This window comes from Thalia democratica, unplaced genomic scaffold (assembly GCF_965202585.1).
Source record: "Thalia democratica unplaced genomic scaffold, ktThaDemo2.hap1.1 HAP1_SCAFFOLD_97, whole genome shotgun sequence".
Lineage (NCBI taxonomy): Eukaryota > Metazoa > Chordata > Thaliacea > Salpida > Salpidae > Thalia > Thalia democratica.
In genome coordinates this window covers 90213-100058 of record NW_028139265.1, presented here as the reverse complement: position 1 = coordinate 100058, position 9846 = coordinate 90213, and positions in this window count along the sequence as shown.

Genomic DNA, 9846 nt, shown 5'->3' with positions numbered 1-9846 from the left:
ATTTTAACAGTAATTTATGCAAAAAGTTTAATTTTTTTTCAATGATTTATTGAAATACTTATAAAAAGTTAAGGTTATTACTTGAATAAATATAGGAAAAATATATAAACTTTAAACTTGGCCATAAACTTATTTTAAGTTTTATATATAATAAAATAGAAAATAAATACTGTAGCTCATACACTTTGCACAAAATGAGAAAATAAAATAGTATAAATAAAATTAAGGAAAAATAATTAAAACAATAAAAACGAAACATTTTATTATACTAAAATAAATTTTAATTTTGTCTTCTGAATACTTTTATCAGCCCAAATACTTAATTATATATAAATATAATATAATATTTCAAACATATAAAAACAAGAATCTTTAAATTATATTAATTGAATATGAATTAACTTAAAATTGTAATCTCAGCATTTTATTTATTTTTATACTTAACTCTCTGTTATATAGTTCATCTGCAACTTAATTTTATACGGGGATACTAAAGAATTTAAAAATTATATATTTAAATAAATTTGCAAAAATTTTGAAGTTAACTCAGAAAAATAATTTTGTTACATAATCTAAAGATTAGATAGAAAATGCTCCAATATAGATTGAGCCACTGTTATGGTAACAAAGCAAATCATTTTTGAGCCAAATTTTTTGTATGATAGATAACATAACTGTTAAAAATAATAAATACAACCTTATAAATAGGTTAACTTTTATATAGTAAACGTTATGACATTAATTAAAAAAATATCAAGCATGAAGTAAATTTTTATACTTTGATCAAAATATAAAAAGTAGTCAAAACAAAACTATTTCTACACAAGTCACTCATTTAAAAGATAGTTTATTAATTAGTTTCATTTAACACGTCATCAGAATAATCTTGCTAAAAAACTGATAATAAAATCGTTTAAATGTAGTTATATACAATGATTTTGAAATTTCTAAACAAAACTAGGTACATCATAAAGTATAAAAGTGTGTTTAAAAGGTTTAAATTACAGTTAAGTTATACTTTGCTGATTTTAAGTTAATTTATGAGACAAAGTTATCATAAAAAAAAACATTTAGGATAGTAGAAGTTTTACTTAATTCTGAGTGATATTATAATTAAACTTTTTTAAATGAGTGACTTATGTTTAAATTTCATAGTTAAAACGAGTACCAAAACCAAACTATTAAAAACCTATTTATCTTATGATTAACTCCTTAGTAATTAGATTGTTTATGAATAAAGAAAAGTTATTCTAACAACTACAAATGTAAAACAAGTTCACTTACCAAATTCAATCAATACGAACCTGAAAAAAGTAAAAACTTTATTTTAAATACTACTTAAAATAAAATAAAAACAAAACTTTTAAACATTTTAAATAATGGTGTTAAATGATTACAGTTTGAAATATTTACACTTAAGTTTTAAATTTGTGTGATAGATTTTAGCTATTATAACTATATTAAAACTTACAGGCAAGAGGTTATCATTAAAATGAAATATTTTTATGAGCTTTTCTATCCATTTTGAAAAATTATCAAAACCTGACGTTATTCACTATTAAGTTGTATTGAGGTATTATAATATTTTTTATTAAAAAATAGTTATAATTATGATACATCAATTTAAAACTATACAAGAGTTCCTAGAAAGCATAAAAATGTTACTAAGTAATTGAAGTTTAAAACAGCTGTTATTAAAATGCGTTATTTAATTTATTAAATTTGATATTGAAAGCTCTTATAAGCGAACTAAAATTAAGTTGATGTAATATTAAGCTTATGACTATTTTACATAGTATTTTTATTAAACTAGTAGCTTAAAATATATATCCGATTTTCAATATAACAAATACAATTGAAACATTTTTATAATCATCTTACAAGATCTATTTAGACTACATTTAATACTATATACTAATTGTACACACTAAAACCATAATAAATGATTTATCACTATATTAATTTAACTAATACTGATACTATATATTACTTAGGGATACTCTTTATAAAACTAGGCATGACAATGAATGAACAATGAAATAAAGAACAATTGCAAACACTTACACATAGGTAAAGAATAACTTGCTGTAGAAAATACCTTAAATGTGGTCAAAACTTTTACAAAACAACAAAGCAAAATACTGTAAGAATGTACAAAATTTAGATACATTTGACTGCTTAGAATTCAATTAAAAAAAACTGCTTATGCCAATAAATTTTGTTAAAAAAGATCTTAACATTAAACAACAAAACAAAAATGTCTTTTTGAACAACTTGTAAGCAGCAGCAAGGTGATCTAAAATGAATGTCACAACCCAAACTCAGTATCAGGGTTGCCACTTACTTATACCAAGTTTTCTTTCAGGTTTTTTAAATTACTTGTTTTTAGGTCTATTTTTATTTTAAAACTTAAATTTATGGTAAAGTACTATGTTAAATAGTATAATAACATTAAAAAGATACTTCAGATGTGTTATTCTAAAATTTTTTTTTGATGATGACAAAAAAAATTTCTTTTTGTTAGATTTTTAGGTCGAATCAAAATTTTTCTAGTTACATGTGAAAATTGTTTAAAATTGCAGTTTTTTCTAGGTTTCAAGTTTTTTTTTTGTTTGAAATCTAAGTTTTTACAGGCTTTTTTGAAAAATTTTTTAAGTTCCAGCTTTTTCCATTTAGTTTTGCCTAAGTTTTCAAATGCAAGGTTTCACCAGGTTTCAAGGTAAAGTGGCAACCCTGTCAGTATACATATAGCTGACATAGACTAGAATTATTTCATCAGACTTATTTCCTCCTAAATGTTACTTTCTTCTACTTAATTTATTATTCTACTTAATAGAACTGCGGTGCCACTGGCAATTTGTACTTCGGCATTTTTTTGCTTTAAAATTTAAGTAACAAAAGTGTAAGACACTTTGTCATTAAAGTTTTGTTACAGTTATGTTCAATTAAAAATAATTGAGATTAAAAAGAAAGACTTCAACGCAATTTACAAAACAAAATAAATTTGCAAACAATCAAGATTTATATTTATCTTACAATAAAAACAATATAGTTCTAACCTTCAAAGATTAGGAGGTTTTTATGGAAAGAGCTTCTCAAATGGAGAATTTAAAGTTTAATTTTTTATTTATTTTTGGATTTTCAAGTTTTTAAGCTTTCTAAGTATAATGTATAACTAGTAAATTTAAACATTTATCATGACATTTTTTTATGAATACTTTACATATACCTTAAAAAACACCAAAAAAAATATCTAATTTATATTTTGAACTACCTAGAAGTAAATTTAGTTCATAAAAATTCTATTCAAATTGATCTTCAAAGTTTTAATTAAAATATTTCTATTTGAAACCTTTTATAAAATTTAATAGTCTTTATATGTAAACTTAAGCATTTATTTTTTTTTTTTTGCTATTTAAACTTTTAGTTTGTAAAACCACCTTAATATTACTCAAGACTATTGGAATTTCTTATGAACTATTTAGATCAGAAAATGTATTTAAAATTTAAAACAACTTATATTTCTAATAAATGTAAAAATATTCGAAATTAAAATTCCCATAAATAATAGAGCGAAATATCAACAAAGTTAAAATAGTTATTTATTCTAATGTTTACATTTATCAGGGTTGCCATTTGTTTAAAATAAAAATTTTTCAGGTCTTTCAAATTTCTTCCATGTTTTTAAAAGTACACATTTTTGGGTCTATTTTTAGTTTTAAGTTGATTTCTATATAAGAAACTTTGTTAAATAGTATAAAAACAATTAAAAGGAATTGTAAAGTTGCTTTAAATGTTTTTTACATAAAAAAGTTTTTTGATGATGACAAAAAAATAATAATTATATGATAGATTTTTTGTGTCAAATCGAAACTTTACTACTGAAAATATTAAAATTGTTAAAAATTCCAGGATTTTCAAGGTTTTTTGATCAAAGTTCCAGGTTTTTCCAATTTTTTTTTTTATTTCTTAAGTTCTAGGTTTTTCCATATTATTTTTGCCTTAGCTGTCGAATTCTAGGATTTTCCAGGTTTCCAAGTAAAGTGGCAACCCTGATTTATTTAAGACAGCATGAATTTGTGTTTTGATTTTATAGATCTGCTATAATCACTAAATTTTTTAATATGTTTATTTTTTCTCTACTAACAAAAATAAACATCAGGTGTTAATTAATTCAGTATAGCCTTAAAACGACTAAAAATGTAAACTAACATTTAAAGTTGAGACATAAAAAATAATAAAAATAAAATACCACCAGTAGTCTTTTTTTCTCAATTAGACTTAAATTTTATATACAATGAATATAAAACAAAAACAGAAAAGTAAGTAACGCTTAGTACACACAGTTTCTAATTTTTGGTAAAGAAAATATTTCAAGTACATCTTGGGTAAAAAAGAAAATTTAAATTCAATCATGTTTCTTAAAAGTTAATAAAAATACTTGTAAAATATCTTGTAATTTGAAAATCTTCATGAATAAAAGAAAGCAAATAATACTTTATATTTTTTTAGTATAACTTCTTTATTGTTAAATCTATTCATATTTACTAACTAAACTTAAATATTTTATTACCATACTAATACTCACTGTAAAAGTTTTGAGCTAAAAGTTTTGTATAAATTAGATAAACTTTACACAAAATGAGTGATGAAGTAGCATACTTTTAAATGTTCAGCCAAGCGTAAAAGCATTCTAAGCATTAAAATAACTTTTTTGTTTTGTTAAAAAAAAAATCAAAACGAAAGAATTTGGTAAACAAAGTTTTGTTAACTCTCAAATAGCTATTATCTTAGAATTAATTAATTGTAAAAGCTATTTTTTTCGATTCTTCTTCAGAATAAGATGAGTCATAAGCTCAAATGTTTATTTTAACGCCTAGGTTGATTTTATGCTTAGCTGAATATTTTAAAATCTGCTGATGAAATTTTTAGTAGTAAACTATCATTTAATCTTTAATTTTGTTTAAACTTCTTATCTAAAGTTTTCAAAAATTTTAGAGCAAGATTTGTTAATAAAAAATTATCAGTTTTCTTAATAAATTTTGCTTAAAGGAAAATGAAAATAATAACAATTTTATTGTAAAATTTTATTAAGTTAGAAAATACCTAACTTTTATATTTTCAAAATAACTTATAAAATCTATGAGTTTTAGGAAGTTAATGTTTCAACTACAATAAAATTTAAGTGAATATTATTTTTTTCCGACTAATATGTAATTAGAATATTGTTTATTTTTTATAGTTAAAAACTAAACTTATAAAGTAAAACTAGTTAATTTTTTCTTAACTTTTGAATAATTTCTAGTTTTTCAAGTATTGGACTTTTATTTTATAGTTTATATTAAACTAACTCAATTAAGTCGTGTTGTTAGTTATTCATTAGTAGTAAGGACTAATACTATTATTACAAAAATTGATGTCTGTAGTTTTAAGTATTAAAAAGTAATAGAGTATCTTAGCATTTAAATATAATTTTGTATAAAAATGCAACTATAAATAACTGACTTAATGAATCGATAACCGAACAGTTTTTTAATGCACAAGGTCTCAGAATCAAATAATTTGAGCGTATTTTTGTCGTTCAATAAGTTGTTTTAAACATTTTAAGTGTTCAAATGAAGTATACCATGCAGGGGCGTGTCTAGACTTTTTTTTTTAAGAGGGTCCACAATTATATTTGTTCTTAATTTAGTATAGACAAAGACTAAGAAATTTTTATTTGAAATTTTAACCTCTTTACATTTGTACATTTATTTATAATAAAAAACAAATTACAAGTAATTTAATTTAGAAAAATTAAAATCTCAATAATACAAAAGTTTAAACTTATACAATTAACATAAAAAATCTTTAAATTACAATTAAATGTTTGTCTTATGGTGCAGGGATTCTAATGATAGTTTTGAAATCTTTCTGAGTTGAAAATTTTAAATAAACAACAATCAATTTTGTGGCCAACAGATATAAAAAACAACTTAAAAACAAATTGAAATTTCTTTGAAAAATACTTGGACTTATACAATTAAATTAAAATATCTTTAAATTAAAATAAAATACAAAAAATTCGAACGTGGTATGAGTTTGAACTACAACAGAAAAAAAAAAAGCTCGAAGGGAAACAACTTACACAGTGGTTTTGACTGTTGTACTTTATGAAAAACTTTTGTACTGTTGTTATAAAAAACTCTTTTACTTTTATATAGTATGCTAACAGTAAATTTTTTTTCGATTCATTACGTTTGATTTTAATTTATAAATATAAATTAAAAACTTATTATAAAGCTAATTTTAACTTAAACTTTAATCTTGTAACTTTTTAAATGTAGTTTTTAAACTTAGTTATCTATAAAACATGCAATAGCTTCTTTATATTTTGTTCAAATTTTAGTTTAGAAAAAAGATATTAATCATCTAAACAAGTTTTAAATATGTACTTGATATTTACTGATGTTTTACATTTAACACTTAATAACGATTTCAAATAATTTCTTGTTTATAAATAAAATAAACAAATTTTCAAAAGTGGGAAGTCCCCAGTCTGCTTTTAACTAAAAGCAATATCAAAAATCAACCATTTTATGAAGTATATTTGGTACCTCTCGTATCTTTACGATCTCTCGTACTTTTACGCATTTTTTTGTGGACACAATTTGCGTAAACAAGCAAGAGGTTACTGTACATTATAAATGCTTCACTCAAGTCTAAAACTGCATCCCAAACTTTTAACTATATACTAATTTAATTAGGTAATATTTAAAAAGAAAAAAGTTTTTACTAGTAAACAATACCATACAATAATTAAATTCAGTATTTTTGATTTAATCCTATTTGAATTGAAAATTTTCAATCCAAAAAAAGAACAATTACTTTGTCTTAACAATTGTTTACTAAAACAAGATTACTTTGTTCCGATTCATAACAATTAAGTACATAAGTATACTGTTTTAGACAAAAATACAACAAGGAAGCTATTTAAAACCATTTTTATATAAATAAAAAAATAATATTAAACTTAAACTATACAAAAGTTTTTAGGATCTAAGTTTGTAGTTTCCGTTAAACTACAAAAATTATCAAAAATTCACTAATTATCAATTTAAAGTGCTAAGAAGTTGTTGATGACATTTTTGAAAAATAAATACTAAGTTTAACTTAAAAACACTTGTAATAAAAATGGTTAAGTATCTTTTTAGAACAACTACCCTTTAAGTAACTAAAAAGATAAATGTAATCTCTGAATCAAACTTGCAAGGACTTACATAAAGTAACAAATTAAAAAACCTTTTTGGTAAATTCTAAATCAAATTTGCAAGGACTTACAGAAGGTAATAATTTAAACTAAAAGCAAGATAATTTTTTAACTCTTTTGATCTTTATTTTAATTAAACTGAAGAACATACAAATGTTCAACATTCATTTATCTCGCTAATGTGCTCTTTTTGCTTGTTTTCGATCCGCTCGTCGTCCACCTCCGGTCTATTCACTCTGATCGCAATTCTGTCTGATCAGCTCTTCAGGAACTGCTGACGCCCTTATCACCAGTGGTGGCGTTGTTCCATTCCCGAAGATCTTGGCGTTCTTCTTGTTTAACTCCTCGATGCTCATCGTTTTTTCTACAGGATACATCTGCTCTACAGCGGCGCTCGCTGCTAAGTACTCAATGGAAAATCTCGGATTGGCGAGGTACGTTTTGAATCCCATCCACGATTTAGGCTCCCCGTCCAAAAGATGTTTACGATCATCAATGTTGTCGAGGGTTTCAGATGACAGCTGCGTAATATGGTACCTCAAATTATAATTTAATATAAAGTTTGCAGTTACTCAATTTGACCGCATAACGGTTCATAAACTGTGATTTTGCTAATAAAAAATTAGTTGACAAACTATAGAAAAACTGATAAAATATTAAAGTTCTAACCTGTCGTCATCAAATTTGTTGTTAATGCAGAACAGATAGTGGAATAAAATCAGCTGGTTAACTTTTCTACCTTTTTCCACCTTTTGTTGTTGGCGGCACTGGGCATGTTTATTTTTAAATTAAGTAAACCTATCAAAAAGAAGTTCAATAATTAAATAATTTCGTTGGTGATTATTTTGATAAATAATTCTAAACCCTTAAACCTAATCACTAGCCTAAAAACTACAAAAAAAATACTCTTTACAACTTGTCATATGTTAGCATGCTCTATGTGTATCATACATTACAGTCACCTCACATTGTGTCAACAGCAAAAATGCATAGCTGAATGAGAGGTAGGAAATTGAAAAAGCCTGGAATTTGGAAACCTCGAAAAACATCCAAGATACTTGAAAAAGACTAATATAAAATTTATACATATAATAAGAAAAATGTTGCTAACTAAATAAATTTACAACATTAATTATAATTTTAATAAAAACAAATTATACAGTAATCTTCCTTTATTCTACCAACATATGTTTCTGTGTGTCAACGAATCAACACACTTCAACTGGGTTCTGTAAAAAAAAATAATTACTGTAATGAGAGAATAGAAGCATAGAATAAAGTAGGTGTATATATGTTTTCATTAAAATAAGATATATTCTACAGATAATAGTTATTAATAGGTGAAATACTTAATATTAAATCCGACTGTTATAAAACTATATGATATTTGTAATTATTAAGTCTAAAATAAATAAGTAAGCTAAATTACACAACAAAACATAATATAAACAAACAACTTACGTTAATAGGAAAGATAACTAAATAAAAATTTACTGTTGTTAACTAACGAAAAAAATACATTCGTTACAACTAATAATTACGTCACAATGTAAAATGAGGCCAATTAAATTATTTAATTTGTATTGCAAGAACATTAATTTTGTCTTTATGTGATCTATTTTGAACAAAAATAAAACATTAACCATTAGTCAGTAAATCAATAAAATTTAATAAAACTTAACGACGCTGAAGGCAATAAAAGTCACAGAAACTCGGTGTAACATGTACATCATACATTAAATGTTAGTAATGATTGAATCAAAGTTATATAGAATTAGGAAGCAGATTTAGTTCAAATGTAAAAATCAAAAAATGAAAAAATTAAACTTTAAGGAAAAAAATTAAACTTTAAGGAAAAACAAAACACAAAAAAAACATAATTATTACTTGGCTTACAATGTACTGACCGATAATTAATTTACAGCGACATACATAAAATCATAATGACCTGAATTAAATATATATTGTATTTTATAATTAATAAAATAATTAATTGGTAAAGTAGGAGTCGGCTGTTTAATTTAAATATCCCGTACAGATATTTTATATATTTAATAAGTAAATTGTGTTATATGTGAAAGTTAAAATGTAAAACAACAAGGTAGTCATATGCTAAGTATAAACATGCAGTAAAAAACCTACTAGCTCTCTTGGGCGTAGTAGGTAAAAAAGCACGGTTTGTCTGTGATTTGAATACAGGCTTCCAATTAAACTTGGAACTTAACATATAAAGGTGTGAAGAATTATAGTCGGAGGGTAAAGTGAATATATGAAACTTCAGAGAATAGAAAGTGACTTGTGTGAAATAGATATAGATAATAAATGAATAAAACTATATGTTACTTAAGATATATAATTATATTAATATATAATATAGAATAGTGAATGTGTGTGTGTATGTGGAAGGTGAATGAAAATTATGAAAGGTGAGAAGGCGCCAAGGTGTTATTTGAAAAAGAACCGTCGGTTGTGTGCACAGTTGTTTGAAATATCACGTCTTTTATTTAGTAATTGTTTACTATCTTCTGCTAAAATTGCCATTCGTATAAGGTTGCATATTTGGCAGATCTTGCTCGCGCTACTGATGTTATTGTTGG